The sequence below is a fragment of the Buteo buteo genome, chromosome 2, assembly GCF_964188355.1.
Source record: "Buteo buteo chromosome 2, bButBut1.hap1.1, whole genome shotgun sequence".
Lineage (NCBI taxonomy): Eukaryota > Metazoa > Chordata > Aves > Accipitriformes > Accipitridae > Buteo > Buteo buteo.
The window spans coordinates 67,361,651-67,384,866 of NC_134172.1; the positions used below are offsets into that span (position 1 = coordinate 67,361,651).

At 41.2% G+C, this 23,216-nt stretch overlaps 1 long non-coding RNA gene across 1 annotated transcript; it reads left to right on the forward strand.

Annotated features, from left to right (window-relative positions):
* The first annotated feature begins 884 nt into the window (after positions 1-884).
* Positions 885-22,688, forward strand: LOC142028702 (uncharacterized). Its single transcript, XR_012649662.1, has 6 exons — positions 885-1,070; positions 2,841-3,027; positions 3,416-3,530; positions 12,782-12,866; positions 17,080-17,253; positions 22,492-22,688. It is a non-coding gene; the product is annotated as an uncharacterized LOC142028702 (long non-coding RNA).
* Positions 22,689-23,216: the final 528 nt, after the last annotated feature.

The window sequence follows — 23,216 nt, forward strand, 5'->3', positions numbered from 1 at the left end:
TCAGGTCCCAGTTCTGCTTCCAACACTTGATTTTGTGCCACAGTCATAAGATAATGGTTTTCAAACATGTTCTTAAAAACTTCTGAGCAACCCAAAGCTTTGGGCTATATGGAAGCAGGCTGTAGCCCTTTTCACTGCAGGTTGTATGTGTACAGTAAGAAAGTAAACTTCTTTGCATGACTTTTTACGTTTCTTGGTCCATGGGCAGCCTTGCCTGACTGGTTGGATACACAGTATGGATCAGGAAACCCACTTCTTGTTTGCCGCTTACTAGTTCTTCATCTAGTATGTCTGGGAAGTAGGAGGGTACACAGTCTTTTTTTTGTGGGTCACCATGATGGGTGGACCCTCTGAAGCAATATAAAAAGCAGAGAGGCCTCTTCTGACTTGTGCATCATGGGTGTGCTTGGTGAAGCTGGCTCTTGCTCATGGATGCTCTCTCATGTGGGGATGAGGGCAAGAGATGGAAAGTGGAATGGGATGGTTGGGAGTTATTTAATGAAAGCGTTTAATGAAACAAAAGATATTTAAATATGCTGTTTGTTTCACTGCAAATTTTTGGCAGTAGATGGGGCCCTTACTGTAATAAAATTCCATTGAGCTGGGAAGCCTTTTGGAGACAGTGCCCAGATGCGGTATATTGGCGCTGACTCCTGGAAGATCAGCTCTGACTTGACTCAGGCACCTTGTTGTTTCCATGTGACTGCCCAGCATGACAAAAAAAAAAAAAGTGGGTGCGAGGGGGGGAACAAATGTGGATATATCTCTGTGCCCCTATCTTTTCACTCCGCTCTGTCCTAATGCTTTCTTTTACTGTCTTTCCAAAAAGGTTCAAACCCACATCTTCAGTTTGCCCAGGCTCCCTGACTCTGGTCCTGCCGACTATGGGCACGACAGCAGGTGTGATCAAGGATGAGCAGGAAGGGAAGCGCACCCCTGAAACAGGATGGGGACAGAACCAGGACCTCACTTTCTGCCATGATGATGTGGATTTGATGTTTCATTCATGCAAATGCACATTTCCTGGCAGTGCTGGTGCTGGCCTAGAATCCAGACCTGGTCTGCTCGAGGTAGAGCCATTATCCTAAAGTGCTTTTATTGATCTGTTGACTTTCTGTCTCCCTCCTTCTCTGCCTCTCTTCACCCTGCCAGCCTCCTAAAGACTCGTATCTTGTCTCATACAACCAAGGTATTTTAAGAGGCAAACAATGATTTTGAAGTCAGGTTAGACAAACTGTACTTGACCAGTGAAACCAGATATCCCCTGAATGACATCTGAAGAAGGATCTGTCTCCATTTACAAGCAGTCTTTCTTTCTCTTCCCCTCTTATTTTTTTCCCTTCTATGTATGTCCTGGTGATCTTGAAAAATTTGGAAAATACCAACAATTAATTTCAAGGCCAAATACATCTTCTTTGCAGTAACCTATTGCCCAGAGTGGCTATGCCATATTGTCATGCTTTATTTTAAGTTGGTTAAAGAGAGCTATAGTAGTAAATCTATATATGTGCTGTGATATCCAGCAGTATTAAAGGCTGAGATTTAAAGAGAGGCCTGAAAGTCTTAGTAGTTGATGCCTGTAGAAAGCCAAAAAGAGCTGCATGCTTTACTGGAAATTTCAGGCAAAATGTGTTATAGTGCAGTATATTACAGTGACCTGAGCTACAAATCCATTTGAGCTGGAGATAAAGGGAGAAGGAATAATACTGGAGAAAATGTTTACAATTCTGTGTATTAATAAACACTAAGAGAGGGATTTGAAGTTGGTTGATTTATTTGCTTTGTTATTTCAGTCTTCACGGTTTCTCAGGTTTCTGGAAAATTGTATTTCCTTCCTAATAACATTGCTCATTAAGTAATTGGTTAACATAGGGGCATTTAGATAATGGACTAAAAAATATACAGGTAAATACAGAACAGTTAAAAAAGGCTAAATTTGGTTATAAGGGTGTGTTTAATTTTTTAAAAAATCTAAACTCCAAGGTCTTTCATATAGCTGAATATATATTCATGAATGCAGTACCTGACAGATAAAGAAGTTATCAGTAGTTTATAGTCAGGTAAACATAAATATGCATAATGCTTTATCAGGGAATAGCTCTTTAATTTTTAAATGTGGAAACAATATAAATAAAAACACATCTAAGTAAAAAACCAGAAATTCACATTGAGCTCTCTTTTGTTAGGCTGGATAGTACTTTACCCTGTGAGGAATGCCAGTGAAAATATAAGTGTTTTTACTGGAAAATATTAATAAGATTAAGGACAAAAACTTCTATAGTTGCATTTATTCCTTACCCAGTTTATTCATATCACCATTAATTTTCTTTTTATGGAAATTCTCAGAAAAGAAGGTGAATTAATCAGCAATACTAATGAAAATGGTTGCCTGTGTGCTACTGAAACCCTCCTTTCAAGTCTATGCTATCACTCTTGCAAACCGTGAACAGAAACATCTCTGCGTGGCTTAGGTGAGCAGTTGTACAGCACAGGTCATGGATCACCACTGGCACTTCGGTCAATAATCAATGTGAAGAGTTTGCAAGCAGTCTGCTGGCTGAAATATGTTCATGTAAAGCATTTATCTAAGAAATTTGAATATAGTTAAATGTGAAAAAAAATATCAAAGCCTGTTTCCGTATTACTGGGGAAATGAAAAAAACCTTGGTGTTAAGTTTCTCAGACCATGGGATGCCCTGTTATGCACTGATGACAATGGACCTTGATTGATTTGGGGCTTCATGTGGTGAAAAGCAGTTAACAGTTCCCTGCATTGCAAATGATTTTAGCTAATTCTAATACTATGTCAGTAACAGTAAACTTTCTTTTTGAAATCACAGACAGGGAGAAGGGAATTGGAGTCTTGGGGAAAGAGCCTCTTGAAAGATTGAGGCTTGGCAAACACCCCTTAGTCATTTACTTTCCTGGAGAAACTACAGCAGGACCACAGCTACAGCCTGATGTGCACTGAACTGCATTGCTTGGGAGTAAACTGCATAAGCTTCGTGTCATGCAACAAGCTAGTAGGTAAGAGCCAGAATTGCCTTTCCTTCTAGACAATAGTTCACATTGCTGCTGATGATGAAGAAAACATAATTCAGTGTATTCCAAGCTAGACCCAAATTTGCATTTCTTTGTCCAAGCCCGCACTTACAGATTTTGAGGCCATATGATTGGCCAGTTCTATAGAAATCTTGATCAAAGCACCAGCTTAACCTGTGAGATGCTCCTAACTTCTGCTAGAAGTAGACTGTGAAGTTTGTTACTGTGTTTCAAAACCTAATTGCTAAGTGAAACTACCTGAGTAAACAGGTTTGAGGGCCAGAAAAAAGTTCATAATCATGCTTGTCTAATAAGAGATCTTGCAAAGATAATGCCAATGTTAATTCTAACAAGTAAATATGTCTTTATACAGAGCAAGATGAATTTGTGGACTCCCTTCTGCAAGATGCTATCAGGACAAGCTGTGAAGTTGGATGTCTGAACCAGATCAAGATGATTTTCTGAACATCGGTACACGAGTAAGCACTGTAAGTAATGTGCAAGCTAGGGAAAGTGAGCCAAAAATGACATTTCAAGACATAAATGATGCCTGAGCAGAATTATGTAAAACTGTGTCTCCTCAGACAGCAATGCTGAATATTGACAAGTACATTTTGTAATGTGGCACTGCTGAGCGTGAGCCAGTGCAGAGGCAGGAGCTTGGGCAGGTGAGCTGATCCACTGTGGGAAATCTTGTATTGACAGCAGTACTCTCATCGTACTCTCTAGGGCTTTACGTAAAAGAAGTTTCATACGTATTAGAATGCAGTGTTTGGTATTTTCAATTACACAGGATTGCAGGCAGTCCCAGTGAAAAGGATTATGAACTGGGAACTGCCTGGCTGTTTTCAGTGAGTATCTGCCAGCAAGGTGAGCCAGGCAGCTACACGCTTGGTCTGTGGGACACAAGACAAAATAAGAGGAAGAAGGAAGGGAAATATTCTCCGGTAATTTGGGGGGAGGAGGGAGGCAGAAGGAACCCCGTGCACTTTCCAGTTCACACCAAATCTAATTGCCAGCGGAGCAGTTGTGAGCTGCTAGGTGTGAATCCCACAAGAACCTGCTGTAATTAAGCATCCTGTAACGTGAGGAGGGGTGTGAGCACTGCGATAAGCTCATCAGCAGCGTCTGCATCAGTTCCCCGCCCCCCTCAGATACCCTTTGGAAATCTTCAGCATGTTTTGTGTTTGTTTCAGAGCCAGGAACAAATGCTGGCAAATGTAAAGGTGTTAAATGTTGGCCAACCTATCTCAACATGCCCTACAAGGCACTGAAGGGAATATTACTCTAAATGGATGATGAGCTCAGTTCAGAGGCTGTTAAGTTAAAGCTTATTACACTCATTAAGAGATGTGTGTAATGTGGTTTTGGGCTTCTGATATGGGAAAAACAACATTTTCCAAGTGTTTTGTTGTCCTGTCTGTTATGCTTGGAGAGGAATTCAGTTTCTGTTTTGCACTGGGTCAAATTCAGCCCAGAGATAAGATTTCTTCACCAAGTTTAGAGTTTGGGATTGCCTCTGTGAAGGCAGAGGCTGAGTCTGGGGAAATGTGCTTTGTCAGAACCAGGAGGGGTTTCCCTGTGAACAGAGGGAAAACAAGGAGCAGGGTACAGAGATGTTCACATGCCTCTGCTGGGAACCAGTCCTGCGCCGAGAGCACAGGGGCTAAAATGCAGAGCCATGCAGGTGTCCCTGCCCTGTGCTCCCCGGAGCTCTGTGTGCCAGGAGATCAGGTTGTATTGCCCCCAGAAGGGTGTAAATGCAGAAAGCCAGCTTGGGTTTAGCTTTCCATGCAATTTAATAAGCCCCAGTAAACCAGGAGTGCCGGGGTGGGCGGTGCAGTGTCATGAAGCAGTTTAGATTCACCAGATATTATTAACTTGAGCTTAGGACTGGCCCTGCAGGACTGGGCTAGTTTGCACAAGAAGGCTTGAGTGTCTCTGCCATGTGCTCCTCATCATCTCCATTATCTGTGTTTTTCCTTTATCTGGGGTACAACAGCTCCTCCCAATGATGGAGCATTGGCTCTCTAGTCAGCTTTAATCTCTAGCTGTCTTTGGAGGGTCAGGTCAGGAGAGGTTTGAGGTCCTCAGCCCTGAAGTGAAGCCCTCCCTGCTTCAGACAGGACTGCAATTGAAACCAGCTGATCCTAAGTCCCTTGCAAACATTTCCATTTCAAACCACTGAATTTTTATGTCTTCCTAGTAAATTTTTTTCTTAAGCCTCATAAATCTCATAAAGATCTGGAACAGCTAGTAAATTTGGCCATTCAGATACACGTTTTCCAGTAAAGAGGATAATGATTGCCGTTTCTGATGCCACCTCCCCTCCCCACCCCCTCAGCTGAAGGAGTTCACCTCTTGCTGGCTGACTGCTCCTTGCACGCAAATTGAACCATGCTAAGAAAGGCAACACATACAGGTCCCATTTGCACAAAGAATCAAGGAGTTGCTGGACCTCTGCTAGTTTTGCCACTGCCCCTATATGTGACCTGAGAAAAATTATTTCTTCTCTTCACATCTCAAATCAGAAGAAACAGGTTGATGCTCGCCTGCTCAGGGGTTGGGAATCTTGCTCAGTTCAAACTGGACAGCATGTGTTCAAAATGGGAAGCTGCAAAACTCCAGGGTAGGGATCCTCCTCCCAAAGTCCCCACCAAACGCAGAACACGAGAGGTCTGCACTGTCAGCCAGGCCACAGCCTCAGTGTCTCCTGCTCCCTGCCCTCCATGCCAGTTTGCTTGCGGCGGTGCCCAGGAGGGCTGCAGAGCTCTGGTTGTCCCTAGTCCCTGGGATGATCCAGAGAGGAAGCTTTCTGCATTCTCCCCGATGCACCGATGGCAAGTGCAGCCAAGTCTCTTAAGCTTGGATTTCCAGGCAGGCTTGAAAGAACGTGAACCCAAGGACAATATAAACCCAAGTCTTCTCAGGCTTCCATTGGAAATTCCAGGCAAAAGTGCTGAAGATATTTAGAAAAACATCCTATAGAAATAGAAAATTGCAAGCATATTTTCCCCTTTATTTGTTGTCTCCCAAATCCAAACAAGCTTATTTCCTTTCCTACAATGCTGCTTTTGATAATCTTGTGCCAAAGGCACTGAATCTGTTCTTATTGCTGTTAATAGCAAGATGCCTGTTGCTTTTAATGGTTCAGCTATTAAAACACTGCATCCCAGTTGTCTGGCTGTGAGCAATCCCAAGCTATTGCAGTGACAATATGGAACCTTTTTCCTCTCTGAATGTTTCTCTGCAAAGTTTGACCATTTTGGCTGGGGTAAAACATGTGTCTATCTGGGATTCTTTCCAAGGATGAGATTTTGACAGCTGTGCTCATGTTGGCAAAAATCCTGACATCTTGTGCTTCGTTGAAATAGCAGATTCTTAGTGGAGGGGGGTGGGAATCTGATTTCATAGATGAACACTTATGAATTGAAGACTGTGAGCCTGGCTTAGCTCTTTTGACTTGGGGGAAGAGGTTGAACCCATCCTCTGGGAACAGGGTGGAGCCTTTCTTTCTTCCCATCTCCACCTGTGGGCACAGATGGCTGATGGACAGTGGGGCTGATGGGAGCCCTCTGTGCCTCTGCCAACTTCGTGCAGCAGTTTGGGACATGCCTTGGACTGCACCCATGAAAGTGGGTGTCAGCTTGTTTGGAGTACATGCCTAATGATTTTCATTTACATATTAGAGGTTTGGGCATGAGTGGTGGGTGGTGTTAGCACACTTTCAATGAAAATCCACCTTTGCGGCCATGATCAAAGCTTGGCCTATTATTTATGCCAGATAACTTGTGAAAAAACAAAGCCTTGGTATAGTTTGAATTAGCCTGTTTTGGGGTTTTTATTATTACTATTGTGATTATGATGATTGAGTTGGTTTTTGTTTGTTTTTCACTGGAATCTCCATCTTGAACTGGGGAAATATTTCCCACAAAAGCTGTAATTATTCAAAACCAACATATGTCTGCAGTAACCTTCAGTCTGATGAACTGTCACTTTTCTGATGAAATATCACTTATTTGGAGACTAGGATTCCTATTATCTCGACAAATAGGGAATGGGTGCACAGCAAATTGTGTCACAAGGTCACCCAGGAGCTCCACATCAGAGCCAAGGATAAACTGGAACAGGTCTGGTGGAAGGTCATAAAAAAGTTTTTGGAAGGTATTTTGCAAATATTATATTTATTTCAAACTTTCCAGTGGCCAGATAGTTCCTTTATATTTTACCAAGAAAATTAAGTAAAAAAATCACAAGGTTTTAAAACCATATCAACAATAATTTTCCATTTCTGGTATTTCACTGAAAAACAAGGAAAAATATTTTTTAAAACAAGATAGTAGTCAAACAACAAAACCCCAAACAAAACATACCTCCTGATGAAAACAATTCAAACAGTTTTGCTCAGGGAAGATTGTAGCTTAGGGTTAGACACACAAAATCAGACATTCATGGCTTGTGTCCATGGTAAATGCGAGGTCTTTTATGGTACTTCAACTTTCAAGAAAAAACAGCTAAACTGGCTCAAATTTGTACTTGCTGTGCGTTGAGTGATGTATACACACATTTACTGCACATCAGCAAGCACTTGCTTGGCCTTTTCATGTGTTTAAGCCCTCAAGCTTATTTTAAGGATTTGGGAAGGCTGTAGGTCCCTGTTATATGATAGATGACTCAGATTTGAAATGGTTAAATGTGGGACAGTCTCTGAACAAGAAATCATGCATGCGTGGGGTGACTGCACACTATGCTGTGACCACAGTCAGGCACACAGGCAAGCTAGAGGTAAGCTCTGAGCATGTATTATTTATCTGCACGTAGCCTAGCCGTGTTAGCTGAGTGGCCGGAAAAGTGACCAGTAACTACAAAATTATATGGGAAAAACTGTACGCCATATACTTTGCTTATAGGAGATGGGGTTGAAGAGTATAATAAAGGACACTGTATTACATGGGATGTTTGGTGAATGTGGCACTGACCGAAGGCCTCAGAGGCTCTTTCAAAGTCATGCCTTAATGACAAACACTCCCTTCCTCTCCCACTTGTTTCTTGAAAACTAGGGCAAATATTAGCACATCTGGGAGTGTTGGGCTGCCCTGTTCAGAGTGTTTCTAGCACCCGTGTTAGCTTGATTAAAACTAACGTGACCATTTCTACACTGAGAAATGCCAGTGGCATGTCTACCATAAATTAAACTGAAATTCCAACTTTAAGTTGTATTATAGTTCTGCAGCAGATCTGTTTACTCTGGAATAGCATAAGGCAGATGTCTTCATCTTTGCTGATTCTTAACAGGTCACAGGCATTGACTTTAAATAACTAAAAGCCTTTAAAATAATTTTAAAACATGCTTTCCCCTCCTCTACAGACCTTAACCTTTAGTTGGCCTCCACTAGAAACAGCCAGGATAATATGATTCTAAAACAGACCATCATAAATGAGCAGCAGCTTTAAATATACAGTGTGATCTTTACCTGAAACCAGTGAAGAGGTTGGAATAATTATTGCTCATGTTTACACTCCTGTATCTCTGTGGGTTATGTTCAATCCAATAATGATTAAAAACATACTGGAAACACATAGTAATTAGAGAAAGCACTTACCATGTTTCTGAAAGCACAGAAGTAGCTTTGAAGTGGAACTGGACACAGTGCCTGCTGCCAAAACATTGCAAGATTTAGAAGCCCGATGCAGCAGGTCGTTGGTAATTGTACATACAATAACATGTCTGTTTTGGCACATGCAATATCTGCCTTCAGGACCAACCTTATAATCGCTTCTTGTACATCAATGAGACTTTTGCAGCTTGCAGAAGGAGCAGGTTGATGGCAGGGTGAAGGATCATATAAATGCTCTGCTTTTTAATTTACATAAAGCCAAAGTTGAACTTTGGTTTGTTTCTCCGTGGGGGACTTTTTGGAGGGTGAGGCAGTGTTTAGGAAGAGGGAAGGAGAAGGAAGTTTGGGGTGGCAGCAGAGAGTGGGCACTGGTTCAGCCGCTTTGCCCTGCCAAGGTTTCAATGTGGGTACTGACATGAAAGGGAGTTCTCAAGCAGTAAGCTGTAAACCTCATGTTTTAGGAGTGTTTCTGTGGGTGAGGGATAGGGGCATGTATTGTGGAATGTATTCCTTTGTTTGTTTTTCCCATTTAAACAAACAAAAATACTCTTTTATAATAAGAGAAGAAAGGAGGAGTGATGAAGCTTGTGCTGTAAAATCATGTTTGCTGGAAAAGTTGCCCTGTTTTCCATTGCTTAATTTCAGCTTAAAAGGGGGAGCATGAAGGTTGGAGAGCACACAGCTACTTTCTTGGGAGTATTTTTATGAGAACTAGAGATGAGCCCTCTCAGGAGGGAGCAATTTAGCAGTATGTAAGGAAAGCAGAGGCACTCCCCAGTGTTTGCTAGCATTCCTTTGAGGCTCAAAGGGACTTACTTTCGGTCATTGTCCTTTAATTTTCTACACCATGTCTCTTGGTAATTTTCTCTGCAAACTCAAATTCAGCTTCTGTCCCTGTGCTGATGCTACAGAGACCTACCTGCTTACAACACGTGTCTCCCATTTCGGTGGCGTTCCTGTCCCCCCGATGTCTCCTTGCAGATGACCAGCTGTTGGCTAATACTCAACACAACTAAAACAAGGCTCTTCCCCATATATCCCCTCTTTCTTAAGCACCATGGACAATATTATGATCCTGCCTGTCACTCGGACCCGTGGACATTATCTTTGACTCAGATGTCTCTCTTGGTTCATTCCTCCAGATGGTGTCGAACTCTTGCCACTTGTTTCTCCATAGCCTCTCTAAAATACTACCACTTTTGTCCCCCTCTCGGCTCACATGCTTGCTCAGGCTGTCATTATCATGCTCCTCAATCGCTATTACAACATAGCTAATTCTGGCCTTGGCAAATCTAGTCTCATCCTGCTCATGCATGTTCTTTATGCTGCAAAAAAAGATCATTTGCTTCACCTGCCCTGCACTGCATCTCTCTTGCAAGTCTCTGCTCTTGAACATATTGAGCATAATCTGCTTGTCTTTGCTCCCAAGGTCTTTCATGGCCTTTCTCCACCCAGTATAGTATTTTTATTTTGTGGTTAAGATGTTGGTTTGGGCCTCTGATAAGCCCGCTGTGCCACTCTTTATTGCCTAGTTTTTCAAATTTTAAAGTGCCCTCGTGTTTTCCTGTGCTGTTAATGCAGCTTCATTATTCTCTTCCCAGTTTCTAAGATGGCTATAAAACCTTCACAGCAGTGAAGTTGTTGGCGTGCTGAGCTCTGTGATGACTATGTGGACTTTGGTGGTTTCTATGGACTCCCCTTGCCTGTAACATCATCTGTTGGCTTTTGGCTTGGAGTGAACACTCCCTGGTTTAAGAACCATCTGTTTCTGCTGGCTTTGCATGGTGCCTGTCACTGTGGCTTACTGTCCCGTGAAAGGAATCCACAGGTGCTATGGTAATACAAAATAATAACAATGATTAAAAAAGAAAGCATTAATAACACCACGTGTTTCTTGTCGTTGGTCTGTTGTTACCCCTGCGACATTGAACAAGCACTGATCCTGGAGAAAGTTGACGGGTTTCACTTGCTTCTGGAAAAATGTGGAGAAGCGGATTCCGCTCCCTACTCCATGCCTCTTGCACAGGGCCCTTTCACTGCTCCGTTGTCCATTAAAATGAAGGTAAAAGGCTTAAAAAGCAGGATGGCAAGTGGTGGGACCAGAATTATGCAGTTCCACTTTTGGGTCTTCTGTCCACTCTCTTCAGAAATCATTGCCAGTTAGTAGAAAGTCTGGGGGACTTGCAGAAAATGAGCTGAAGTTTGTTTATGAGAAGAGATAGAGTAATGCCATGGGTCCACATCCAATTCCACTCTTATTCTTGTTGGGGCGTTCATTGGGGAAGCCTGTCACTGTACGTAGAGTCCACAGTGCCCTCTCTCCAGTTCTGGCCTGTGCAGGATAGGATCAAAAGCATACTGATAAGGCTTTGCAGCATGCTCTGCAGCTATATTCCCGCCCACAGTCTCCTGAAGCTGCCAGCCACATGAAACCAGTATGAACAATGGGCTTAAATCCATTTTCTAAATAGAGTTTTTTCCCTGTGAAAAAAAATCAGATGCCAAAATGTCAGGCTGCAAACACCAATTGCCAAGCAGTCCTTTTTCCTGTGAGAAGAAAAAACTCTGTGAAAACCAAAAAAATAATAACCCAGCCCTGTGTCAGGAACAAAGGTCGCTGCCTCTGCAGCAGCCAAGTGTGTAGCCCAAGGCCAGTGAACATCTTGAGCCTTCTACCGTGGCTTTGGGACCTTTTACAAAAGCTGGGCACGTTTCCAGCGCTGAGCTGTAAGAAGGACAGTTGACCCATGTTGCACCTGGGGCATCTCGGCCTTATTTCAGTTTCACATAAGGCTTTGTCTAGGTTTATTTTATTTAATGGGCTTTTTTTTTTTTTCTCGTTATACTGTCACAGGAAATTCTCACTGTTCTATTACTTTTTTCCTGTTGGAACTAGCCTTAAAATAAAATGAATAAATAAGTATATATACATACATATAAAAATATGCAGACAGGAAAGCTATTCAGATCTGGAGAGGCCTTGATAACGCTGCTGATGAGATTGCCAGCTTTCCCTGAGTCTGAGCTGAACAATTCCCCACCACCTCCCCAACCCCTGGGAACTTAAGCAGTGGTAGTTGTGAAGCTTCTAATTCTGACTACAGGTGTTTGGTTTGAAAGACATCACGTGACATGTTGTAATCTCATTTAGGAAAAAAGTAATTAAATAAAAATACAGATGTGCTACAGTCACAGTTCCTGAACATCTGAAATGCCAGTCGGTTTAAAAAAAGTAGAGAATAAATCTCTCTAAAGGAGCACTATCATCTCATCTTTTGTAATATTATCCAGTATTAGTATTTTAAATTAAAAAAAAAAAAGAGAGAGAGTTTCGAATGTCAACATCTGCTCTTAACCATCTCTTTACAGCAGGAACAGTTTGCTTAAAAACAAACAACATAGGAATGCCTAAAGTCCCCTCGTTCTGCTGCTCTGCATATCCAAATATTCCTGCTAGTGTTTACTTGTTGCACATTCCACTTCATCGTTTAGTGTTTAGCACCATTTTCTTAAGGTACTGTAGATTATCAAAACCGTTCCTCGAGTGCAAAGTAGCAGCGAGACCTGCTCAGCTTTGTCATAAGAAACTGGATAGTCACTGATCTTGCTCTTTTGAATCATTGACTTGAAATATGTAAATGCCAGTATATTCTGGATAAATTGCACAAAAACATTATTTTGAAAAAGGTTAGCCAGCTTTTAACATGGACTGTTCTCCGTTCAGTAGTAATGATGATAGTAGTAATGATAACAATAAACTAACTATGGAATTCATCTGGTCTCAATCCGGCAAAATATTTAACCCCATGCTTAACTTTTTAAGCATGTGTGCATTCCCTTTCATCAGATATAAGCATATGCTTTGGCTCTTTGCTCTACTGCTGCTCAATTCCAGCATGTGCTGCTCCTGTTGTTTGTTTGAGATGTGCTATTTCTGGTTTTGACTGGCTGGAATAAACCTTTGGAATTACCAAATACTGAAGAATGGCTAATATATTAATTACCCAGTATAATTTTGGGGGGTTGCAGTAAACAGCTGAGTGGTGTTAACCTCCTTGTTTACCACATACTTTAAAAGCTTGTTGATCTCTTCTTGCCACTGTTTAACCCTTTCTCTGTAGTGCTACCTGAGGGAAGATCATCTTCAGCTGTGCTGTGAGTGGAGACTATTGGCCTTGGAGGAAGAGTACGAAGGTACCAAGCCTGGTAATGTTAATGTGAATCTTTCCAGTAATGCTTGAGGTTTCTCTTAAAGCCTGAGCTCTTGTAATCTTGCTATTTCTTTGAACTCTCACTTTTAATACACAAAAAATAAACCCCAGCACATTTCTTCTTTATAGAGGTGCAAATCCACACATTCTAGTCTTCATGGTATGGTGGAAGAGAGCTTGAAACATGATGTGGTGATTATGTTCTAGGCTGCAAAATAATAATAATAAAAAAAAGTCCCCTCCTTTTCTTATTTGGTTTGTTTTTTTTTTTTTTCTTTCATGATTTTCAAGCCAATTTCAAGCCTTTCTGAGACCTGACAAGTTTTGAGCATTTAGTGCTGGCAATTCTTTGAAGCCCTGAAGCCTAGCTTATGGGGAATCAGATTTTTATTGAACTCTTTAGAAAATTCACCCTTCCTTCCTGCGTCAAGCATTATACAAACACATGAGAGAGGGTCAGGGCTTTAAAGACTGTACCATCTAGAACGATTGCCAAAGAGTGGGAACTACAACTGCAACAAGTTTTGTCATCTCAGACCCCATTTTGCAGCATTCACGTAGGAGCAGAGCCCTAAGACAGCACCCAGCTCCTTGTGGGCACAGCTAAGTGAGGCTGCAGGTCTGAGCTTCAGGCTGCCAGGGGATTTCTCAGGGCTGCCATACATCTCTGCATGCAGCCATGTGAAAGCACCGGCGAGCAGGGGGAGCACAGATTCCCAGCAGGCCCCTGAGAGTACCAACTTTCCAATTGGACTCATTGGGCTATTATTAAATGCCTACAAAATACATGAGAATCCTGCCATTGTCTCAACTGGTCTTTGATTCAGGGGCTCTTAAACAGATGATATGGTATTCTTCTTTTGTTCCACATTCCCATAATGCTTTTAAAAGAAAAGAAAGAAAAAATAAACGCAAAACCAAACCTGAAATGGGATGTCAGTTTTATCCTGAAAGACAGAGGTGGAAGGGATGGTTAGTCAAGATTAAAGTCGTAAGCTTTGCAATTTCTTTATGTAAGTTATGGCTCTATGTCAGTAGCAGTAAGCAAAGCAAAATGCACTAGCAAGACCAGTGTTCTGTTCAATTGCCTGGGGCCCCAACTGAAATTTAATAAGCAAATGTAAGATTTTAGTGCTTTGGAATGGAAACTTTATGGTAACTTCTTTCTGCAGACCCTTTTTAAGTGATGTATCACGTGTATGGTTTGTGCAGTGCACCTTGGATGCTGAATCCCGTTCTGCTGTTGTGCTGTCAGTCCTACCCTTTCTCTCTGGGTAGGACAGCATCAGCGTGGTACTGTGCCTGGTTGTTGCAGTGAGGTGACAGACCACACTGTATAAAGCCGTGGCCTTTCTCTCACAGGCTGGAGCCAGGTGAATCTTCAGGTCACAGAGCAAGCTAGTGTTGAATACAATTATGGCTGGGGTATCTTCCCTGCAGCTCCCATTCACATGGCTTCTGATGCTAATGGCTAAGGCAGATGGGGGAAGCTCTACTGGTGACTTTAAGTCAGGGGTTACCAAATCATGTTCAGGGATGGCTTATGGAGAGTAGACCCTGGCTTGGGGGATGGGAGAGAAGGGGCATGACTTCTCAGTGCTATTTGTTCTTATTCTTTGGGTCATTCTTCAGCTTTCAAAACACAGAGGTCTTCTATGGCATTCTCTGATGATTTTTTTTTTTTTTTCCCCAAGACACAAATTCATTTATTGCTCAAGGAGTTTATTGTCAGAGCATGTTTTACTCACCAGTGAGGATGCAGAACCCTCTCATGGGAAATGAAAAAAAAAGCTCCTAATTTTAAATATCCAGCGCCTCTGTTCCCTGCACAACAGTAGGCGAGGAATGCATGCTCTCCTGTTGCCAGCTTGTGTTTTGCTGTATCTGATATTTAGTTTCTTCATTATGATGGTTCATGGAGACTTGTTGTAAGCTGTTCCTCATCTCTCTCCAAGCATGAAAATCTAGTCTTGAGGGTTGCATTTAGAATCAGATCGTATCAGTAGCTGCTGGCAGGAATACACTGAGATGGCAAAGGGAGCTTTACTCTTTCCCCAGCTCCATACAGCTCTTTCCCATTAGTACCAGCTGGTACAGCCCATTTGTCTGGGATTTTCTGCATGTTATGCAATACCTCCAACACCCATTGCTATCTTTAGGAGATGAGGAGGTTGAACAACAATGAAGAAGTGCTTAGCATCTTGAATTCAGTCTAACCAGGGGAAAAAAAAAAATCCTCTTTACCTTGCACAACTGCCTATTCCAACTTTGTCCTAACAGCACATGCAGATGGTGTGCAAATGGCCAGTCAAACATGGAGACCCCTCTCTAGGGAAGCACATAAAAGCCAGCTGTGATTCTTATGCTCCTTGGGTACCTCTTGTATGCTTTTCCTGGGTTAGGGCCCAAGACCAGGCTGTCTCACTGTGCATACTCAGCCATGGTTGCTGAGGACAGAATTTACATATATTCTGTTTCAAAAACCATGTCTCTGTATCAGTAAAGTCTTTAGAGTTCAGCCAGTGAAAGGTCTCCCATGATAATAAACCACCGTTCATTCCTCTTGCCTTCTCACGCGTGTGTTTATTTCTGTTTGCTCCTTTCTTTTTTGCAGATGGCAGATAAATCTTGTCAGTGCTTTTTTGGCTTTGCAGCCTTCTCTCAATCATCTTTCCTTTTGTATCTCCAGCAATGTGCAAATCTGATGGTTTGCTATTTCTGCTAAGCATGTTTCTTTTTCATGCTGTCTCATTGTCTAATTCTTGTGCTTTTTTGCTGGGTGAAAGAAGAGACAAATTTCCAGTAGGCAAAAAATAAACCATCCCTAGCTTGTGAAAGAAATGAACCTTTTTTATCACTGTTATAAAATGTAATAGTTTGATGTGAGTTCCTTGTCAGTGTTGGAAGACTGACCAATAGGTCCCTGAGAAGCATCTTGATGTATCTGTTGGATCAATTGGAATTGTATTGCACACGAGGAGAACAATACTGCACGAGCCCGTGAAGTGGAGTGAACACAGATGACATTTTTATTCATTCTCAGCCAGATTGCTTGGTATTGTGTCCTTTCTGTGAAAAATGACACTCTGGCAACAGGCCACTGACTGCAAAACAACTTGGCATGGGCCTCCTGTTTGTCTCAGCCTGAGCTGAGCATCACTAGAGATGCCAGACTGCTAGCCACAAGCTGAGAGTGTTAAAGCACCATCTTTCTTTAATCAGCACCTCTCTACCATTTCTGGAAGAAAACACTCAAGGGAGAAGGGTTAGTTCCTGACTGCTTAGATCTTTGGTGGCATCAGTGATGGCACTTTGCTCTTCCCTTGGTAAGAGCATTAGCTCTCCTGGCTCGGAATGACTGGTGCAGTCTAGCCAACCCTGAGACAAATTATTTTTCAGAGCTTCTGATTCTGTGCTTCCCATCTCCTTTTTCTTTTCTTGCATCTTCAGTGGAATTTTTGAAAGCCTTCAAGTGATCAGGAAGACAAATCTGATTGAATTTCAATTTCATCTAAACATCATAGTTACTGCAGCAGCTACTGACATAGCCAAAACCCTATGGATTTCCCTCAGACTTTTCAGAGGGCAACTCCACGGTTTGTCTGGGACTGGGAGCTTTCATGAGATGATTGGGTATGCTGTGAACAAGGTGACACTGAGCTGTGGGTTGCATTGTAGCTGGGGTCTTGGCATCAAAACTAGGTGCAATACTGGGGCATTTCTGCCATTATCCAATAATCTATATCATAAATCATCTTTCCAAGGTCCCTGTTGGGTCTTTCTGGCTTCTAAGAAAGTAGTTTAAATGGAGAAAGTGAAGGAAGATTGTCTTCTTCAAAGCACATTGGTTTAACTATTAATTTCGTAAGATGCTCAGATATTTTATTCAAGTTAAATGTTTTTTTGTTCCATCCAAGTAGGAGTGTGGTAAGATACACAACAGCCACCACTGTGTACTAGGAGACACTGGGCTGAAAAAATGGATGTGAATTTCTGTTCTGCCTGCTGGAACCAGGTTCTCTCTGTGCCTACTGCTGTGGAGTGGGTATATCCCTAACTAAATAGTTGTGTTTTTCTGAAGTAAGGACAATATCTTCGCTTCCAGCTCTGATGCAGTGTGACATGTACAGTAGGACCTGTCATAATTCATGAAGTCAGTTCTGTTTCAATGTTAATAAGTCCTTAATCAAGTCATTTGTTTCATTCAGGATGTCACATTTAGCAGTGGATTGTGAAATGCTTGAAAACTGGAATCATAGGAGCATTATTTAATGTTAAGTGTTATCCGCATCATATCTGAAGATGGAACATGCCAGGAAAACATCCTGCACATTCTGCAACTAACATATCCGAGCTTTCAGGATCAATTGTGAGTTGGCTGGGTATGTACACTATTTCTCTCTGTTTATGTGTAGCATAATATTATATGCTATATTCGGTAACTCATTCTCACATTGCTTATCTGTTACCTATTTTCTATGACTGGTTCTTTTGCTTTATAAAATAATACTGTGCAACATTGGACCATTCACTTTAAACTAAGATTGGCACTTTAAGTCCAACAGAAAATAATTGAAGTTTAAAACTAGTAGTCCTCATTCTAGTCTGTTTGTGATATGTAAGGAAAAAGAAGAGGTTTGAGACAAGCAGCTGCTGGTGGGATTAAGTGGGAAGCTATCCAGTGAGACCAGGTTTATGTTTATCATCTCCTGTTCTTGATGTTGTCTTCAAGAGCAACAGAGCTAAGGGCTAAAAATGTAACTTTAATACCTAATTCCTGTAAGTCTTTTCCACTTACAAAGAAGGAAAGGAAGCCATAGTGAACTTAGGGCAAACATTGCCCTAATGCATTTTCCTTCTTCATTTAAATTACATTTAATGTTGTGCCATTTTTTCTTATAAGCTTATTTCTGTCTGCAAATAGGTACGTTACATACTGTCAGTGATAATAAAAAACATACCTGTATATGCGACATATGTTGCTATACAGCAATGTCATTATTTACAAAATTTCTGCCGAGTGAAACATTGAAAAGTCATTTTTTTTTGCCTGAGGGAACTGTTTGCATTTATGTTGTATATCTGTCTTACTGTTGAGTCCTTCTTGTGAACCAGACCCCTCGTGGTAGGTACTGTGAAGACACAGAAGGAGGGCTCCTGGTCTACCTGTGAGGAAAACAGTTTGGTTTGGGATTTTCCCAGTTTCTGGCCTAAAATACTCAGTAAAGAAAGGTCTAAAAAGGGAGTTATAAAATACTTCTTCAGATTTTATTTTGTGTTTCCATAGGCTCTATCAAAATGATTTCTTCCCAGTTCCAACCAGTTGATCAAAAATACTAAATGTTTTAGGGATCCATGTTTTCTGCAAAAATTTTTTCTTCTCCTAAAAGTTATTTTTCACTATAAAAAGTTTTATTTGAATTTGGTCCAAGTCATAATGAGTGCTGGAGCAATTAAAGTATCAGTCACTATAAGGAGTCTTGGGAGCACAGGAGACAGATAGGATCTGCAGGGCTTAAGCTACTGAAATACCTTTTATGAGAATAAAGATTTCACAGACCTCAGTTTCAAACAAAATAGTTGACATATGCTAAGATCAAAATACTAAACTACTTTTCCTGCCCTCTCCCACTAAACAAATAAAGATCTATGAAATATTCAAACTTAAATCTGCAGGAAGAAAGAAAACACTTTATTTTAAAATTTTTGGCAGGTGCTCAGATATTTATGATAATGGGATCGTAAAATGACATGGAAAGGTTAGTGGGAAAGGTGCGGTGGGAATTTTGAGTATGACTTTGTAAACTGTCGCATTTGTTAAAACTTAAACTTCAAATTCTAGACAGATTGTTTGTTCGTTTACATGTGTCATAGTGTAGATATTGTGGGTTAGGAAACTCTTAAATCAATGAAGAGTTTATGTGTAGAGCTGGATCATGCCTTTATATACTGCAATCAATTAAATTCCTTTTATTTAATTCTTGTAACCATTAACCTTAAAAAAAAAAAGGAAAGAAAAAGCCTTTTAAATATTTTTCATTAACACATACTATTAAGTGGGTAAGTGCCCTAAGTATATTTTAATTTAATTTAGAATTAACAGCAACATTTTTCCCGTGCTAATTAAATGCCAGTTTGTTATTAAGAAAATATTTATTGAAGTTGAACTTGGTGATAGATACATATCTATCACATCACTGTTAAACCTCATTAAATAGTGTTTTAATTGCAATTTGTTTTTAATTACCATTCATTAAGCATATTATTAAATCTAAATTGCATGCTTATGAAAGACGGGTTTGCCAATACAAGTGGCTTAACTACTGCCTTACTTCTAGGCTCCCATAATTTGAGGTGTGTAGGGTGGAAGTTTGATCTATTTACCTTATTTCTAACAGTGTGCCCTCCCTCCCTTGCTGCCTGTGTCTCCCATCTTTATTACAGAGAATTAATAGCATCTGAGCCAGTCAACAGATATAAAGGAAAATAAAGTATGAAAAATGGTGACAAAACAGCTCTTTGGGCAAGGAAGCAGGGAGCCAGCAGGGAGGAAGCTGAAGCAAAGAGGGAACACAGGCAGGGAAAACAGAACTTAAACAGGGCATTGAAACCAATTATCTAAATTAAAAGAAGTAGAGGATGGGGACTGGATGCCTGAAGGATGCAGAGGGATATGGCTAATGATTTGCAGAGCTTTTTCTCTTTGGCTTATCACGGCAAGTCTGCCCAGGGTCAGTCACCGTTACCATCTGATGACAGGCCGGTGGCTTTTCAGCAAAATGAGTTGCTGGTCTCAGTCCATGTGGTGCACAGCTGCTGGTGTGGGCAGGCCTCGTCCCCAAGACCAGGACGGAAGCGTGCTGCTTGGTGGTTGTGCAATATCAGCTCACAAATAACAGTTACAAAGAAAGCCCAGTGCCTTTCAGTTTTTCTAAATTTTTTTTCCAGAGGCAGTGCTGCCCCCCTTAGAAGTGCCACTCAAATGAACAGCCTTATGGGAAGTGTGAACTTGCTTTTCTTAGTCGTGTTTGCCAGATTTCTTAGTAGTAGTCCGTGAACCCAAGGCAAGCTGAAAAATCCTGGAATAGAAGGTTTTCGTTTCTAAGGATATCAGTTCTTTCAACAAAAAGACCCTACTGAGTTGTGTTTTTAAAGGCTGGATGTTTGTTTTAACCTTAAAAGAAAAGAACCTTTTGGAGCCTTTCATTTAGTAATGATGCTCTCTCTTTGCCAGAAAGGAGGAAAGGCTGGGAGGAAGGGTGTGAGGGTGCTCTTCTGAGGGAGACCAGCTCAACATAACCAGTCAGCAAACTGGAGAGCTGTTCCCAAGGCAGATGGAGGGGTGGTAATAGCCAAAAGGCATGGTCCCTTATGGGGTGCAGTGTTGGCATCCTCTAGGATGTCAGAGCACTGACCTGTCAGAGCACTCAGGGAGGAATTAATGGGGACGGGCAATGCCATAGGGGTGAAAAGACAGTTGTATGATGGAAATAGCTGAAGTAGCCTGAGGTTATTGCAGACTTTCCCACGGGCTGGATAAGGAAACGCAATAAGGCTCTGTACGTTGACACTCTTTGTCTCTGCTTCTCTTTGCATTGAGGACGGTTTTTGTGCCAGGTTATCTGCATTGACTCCAATGCATTATCTCCAATTCACAGTGCAGTTTAAATCAGATGCAGGACCTCTTTTCTCCTCTTTCCAATTCATTAATCTCTTTCAAAACCTTCTGTACCAGATGTTACAATTGTAAACAAATCATCCTGGCAAACCAAAGTATCTTCTCATATGTCTGTGTCACAGTAGGCGAGGTCCTAGCATTGGTGCCTCTATCTGCCTCTGGATCTTCAGCTCATAAAACATTAGTTATACAACGTTTTTTTTGGCAGTTGGGTATCTTCCACGAAAAAGCCATTTCCATTCCAATACAACAGTGCTTTTATATGGACTGTTTCAGTCCGTGTTGCGCAACCCTTTTGCACAATGATTCATTATGCTATCTTGCTTCTTGATATGCTGAATCATGGGATGACAGTTTGCCAGCTTCTTTGTATGCCAACAATAACTTGCTCATGTTTCAAAGATAGAGAACGCTGCAGAAATCACTACAGCGCAGGGAGCCCGAACATTTGGCTGAGGGAAGTTCTCAGCAGGTTTTAAACTCCTCCACATGGGTGGGGAAGTTACCTTTCAGCTCCTGCTCTCTTTGGATGGCTGTAGGAAATTGCATATGGCTTCCACTTGTCTTTACAAAGCTGGAGAAGGCCCAGATTCCTGCTCCCTCTAAACTGATAGCAATCAGCCACTTCTGAGCTGTGGCCCCTTAACTGAGAGAACATAAATCAGTCCATCCATCCGTGGAGCACCATCTGCATTCAAAGGCTTGACCTAGCAGAATCGTGGAACCGTGGAGAAGACTTTGGAAGTACCCACATAGATACATCAGGTGGCTGCTGTGGGATTTCCTGATACCGTCTCCAGCATGTTGATGTGAGGAGGCAGCTAAATTAAACCCTTTCCTTCTGCAGTAGCTGCAACAGTATACATTTCTCCACATGTTCTTCCATGACTCCTGGGTGCACTGGGTGCTGGGTTACAGTACAGCTGCTTATTTTCCACAACTCAGGGGTTTGGTAATGTTTTCTAACTTCTATTTTAAAAATTAATTTATTTTTCATCAGTTATGCACAGGATCCTTGCAGAGGCAAATGACGCTTTTCCTTGGCCATTCTGGAGTTCTTTCTGATTTGTTTTTGTTAAGAGTCCCTAACTGTAACTATCTGATCACAGAGAATTCAGAATCAACTGAGTATATTCACAGGTGTCCTGTGAAAAGGGACAAGATTTTGGTCTGAAAGGAATACGTCACACTGCTTGAAAACAGGTTTTTTAATGGAAATACTTTTGTATTTTTAAAATGTATACTTAATTGAGTACTGTATTTTATTTCCCAACATACTTCAGTTTGTGGCACAGCATAGTACTATGTACCTTATACACTTTGGACAATCATTTGAAAAGCCATTGGTTTTCCTATGAAGACACTAACTCTGAATTGCAATGAAAAATTCTAGATTATGAAGGTGGTGTCCTAATAGACCTTAACGGTGCATTTGCACATCTGATTTTTAAGTGTAATTATTTCAGCAATTTCATATACAATAGTATCCACTATTTTTAGGTATTATTACCTGACTGGGACTTCTATAACACAGGCAGCTTTAGTGCTTCCCCACCCCCCACCCCATGTTTATTGCATGTTCATATTCCATGAGAATCTGACCATGTGCAGTTAGGCTTTGATGTGAGATATAATAAATATCAGATTTTAAAGAGCAGCATGTACATATTTGTCTGACGTGTATGTATGGAAAAGGTCAAGGGACTTACTGTTAGTGTTTTTGTTCAGGGTCGTGGGTATGTGAAACATTCTTCATATGGATGCTATATTTTCTATAATATTTATATCTCTGCTTTGGTATTTCTAGTTCAGTGTCTCAGCCATTCTTAAGTGTCCTGCATTATTTTTCTATGTATTTATGTGCTTATTAGCTTATGTCTTCATTGCTTGTGTGTTACCTTCTTGTCTTCCCACCTTCTCCCATGACCAAATGATTTTGCAGGCTGCCCTGCCACAGAAATGGGTCAGACAAGTTCCAAGAACTGTAGATTGGTTGGATGGGGATCCACCTAGCAACACCACCACACTAATGCTGGATTGGGAAATTTGCCCTACAGGAGTTTGTCTTGATTAAAGGCTTCAGTCTGTCTTTGCAACACAAACACAGGAGCCCCCATGCTGCTCTCTGAAATTTACAGCGTATTTTCTTTTTACTCAAGCATATTGAAGCAGAACAGAAGAAAGGATCAAAGGTACCGTAATGTTTCTATAAACAAGTACTACTTAGTTTGGTTTTTTTTATCTTGGGTTTATTTTTTCCAAACAAATCTTCTAGGCACATTAGGCTCAGATTTCATTTTATTGCCAAATCACCAGCTGGCAACAAAATCACATATGTCTGTGTAAATAAAGTAGATGAGAAGCTGAACAGGAGATTGGGAGATGATTCAAGCAGTCATATTGGCTTCTACACCTTAAAATTTGACTGGTTTATCTGTCTATTCAGCAATGTCCTGTACAGACCCCTTTTCAGCACGAAATATAGAATTACCCCAAGCTGAGATTTTAGTCTGTGGTTTTCCTCCCTTCTAGTGAATTTACAGGAAACCAGATAATTCTGTGGGACTATAACCCAAAAATTCATTTTTTGTTTGCTCACCAAGTGATGACTAATCCACTCCCTGTTACTCAAATATAGGTGTAACTCTTGTGATGACTGATGTTATT